Source organism: Saimiri boliviensis, chromosome 1, assembly GCF_048565385.1.
Source record: "Saimiri boliviensis isolate mSaiBol1 chromosome 1, mSaiBol1.pri, whole genome shotgun sequence".
NCBI classification, from domain to species: domain Eukaryota; kingdom Metazoa; phylum Chordata; class Mammalia; order Primates; family Cebidae; genus Saimiri; species Saimiri boliviensis.
Genome location: NC_133449.1, coordinates 256,746,176 through 256,748,567, shown reverse-complemented (window position 1 = coordinate 256,748,567; position 2,392 = coordinate 256,746,176).

Sequence of the window (2,392 nt, the reverse complement as noted above, 5' to 3'; positions counted from 1 at the left end):
TTATTGAGAATATCTAGTTGCCAAACTGCCCTCATCTCAAGCCAGTACCCAGTTCCTAGCTAATTCTCACTTCTCCCAGTCTTACCACAGAAACGGTATCCAACCCAGAGACGCTCTCCATTCCCTTAGAGCTTGCTCAGAACCCTTCAGCAGGAACCCAGACCTTCTAGAGTGCACATTTTAGTTCTCTGAAATGTGCTCTCTTCCCTGCAAATCAATAAATCTGATTTTGTCAAACTACAGATTTGAGCTGGGTAGTCTTTGACTGGTTGGGCTTTGACAGATGTCAAATTAAAAAATATAGAAGAAATAGAAACTGGAGAGTTTGAATAATCTTGTCAGATATTTGAAGTTTTAAAATAAGATTTCCCAAATGTCAGAAATTTTTTCCAGGGCCTATACATTATAAGAAAAAATGTCTTTTAAAACATCAAATTTTTTCAAGAGACATAAAGTATTTCAGGCTTCATGATTTCACCCAGAGCTGACAACTTCCAAAAATAAAAATTGCTTCCTTGAAAATTGCAGAAAGTAGATTTTAAGTATTCTCACCACACACAAACACACAAACACACACACACACACACACACACAGACGTATATGAAGAGAATTTTTTAAATTAGTGAACAATTGAATTAAAAGTTAAAAATATAAACTTTATTTCTCAACATAAGCTCCATCAAGTTCAAGGCACTTCTGTAGGAGTTGATACCAGCCATTTAGTTTATCCCTGAAGAACTGAGAGTCCTGGGAATGTAAGCATGCTAATGCAGTCTTTTTTACATTTTTATCTGAAGAAAAATGAGGGCACTTTAAGCTAAGATTTAAAAAAACAGAAAAAGTCAGAAGGAGCCAAAGCAGTGCTGTAGAGTGGATGCCCAGTGATTTCACATCGAAGCACTAAACAACTGCACTTGTTTGGTGAGAGGAATGAGCAGGAGCGTTGCTATGGTAGGGAAAGATTCTATAATGAAGCTTTCTTGGGCATTTTTCTGCTAAAGATTTGGTAACTATCTCAAAACACTCTCATCATAAACTGATGTTATCGTAACAATGGAGGGAGGCTTAGCATGACTGACTCAATTTTGCCTCTCATCATCCCCTGTGATAATATCCTTTAGGTTAAAAGCTTCTGTTTAGCTTTGCATGTAGATCTGCTAATTATAGGAATAATTTAGTTTATAGTTCAACTTTAGAGAAAATGATAACAGTTCCTTTCCCCAAACTAACCCCTGAAGAGATAAGGGGAGTATATACACAAGTAAAAATGTTTGTTAAAGACTTATAGGAACACCATGACCTGATCAAGCACAAAGAAATTTTTCAACCTACTTGGACCCTCACTGGTGCCTGAATTTCTGTAGTCATCATCTGTCTCTTCACATCAACTTCTTTCTTCTTCCCCTTCCCTTAACATAAAAAGAGCCTGAAATGTGTACTCAATTAAGATGGTTCTTTAGGATGTTAGTCTGCCATCTTCTTGGTTTTCTGGCTCTTCTAAAAAAGTGGCTTTCCTTGCCCCAAAACCTTGTCTCTTGACTGTTGTGCAGCAAGTAACACAAGATTGGACTTGGTTACATTAGTGTACTTTGGACCTCCAGAAAGTCCACAAGCAAAATGCTTTGAGCATTCCAAAAAGCTGCTACCGTGACCTTTGCTCTTGACCAGTCCACTTTTGTCTTGACTGAACCACTTCGCCTCCTGGCAGTCATTGTTTTGATTGTGCTTTGTCTTCAGGATCATACTAATAAAGCCACGTTTCATGTCTTGTTACAATTCATTGAAGAAATGCTTCAGAATCTTGGTCTCACTTGTTTAAAATTCCCATTGAAAGCTCTGCTCTTGTCAGCAACTGATCTGGGTGACACGGTTGTAGCACCTTTCAAATGGAAATTAATTTTTCAGTTAGAACTGTGTGAGCTGAACCAATTGAGACCAAACAAAATTGAATTTTTTCCTGGCAAAACAGTGTGGACGTCTGCTGCTGTGGACTTCATCTTCAATATCATCCCATTCCTTCTTATAGCAAGTTACATACTTGTAAACTGCTGACTTGGGGAAAGAGGATATTGTCCTCATAAGTTTTTCATAAAACATCATTGATTTCACCATTCTTCCACCCAAACTTCACCATAAACTGGTTGTTTGTTCTTGCTTCAGTTTTAGCAGAAGTCATATTGCTCTAACAGGGAACCATTTCTTTCCTTTTTTTTTTAAGAATCTTAGACACTTTTTCCTACTTTTAACTTTTACTTTGTAGTAGTAGAAGTAATTTCCTTTTTTCAAGGTTGTTGTATTTTGTATCTCTTTACCTTAGTTCCTCTGTTAATTTTGACTCAAATGTGATAAAAATTTCTCTGATAATTATGCAGCTTATCAGCTTGTTTCAAA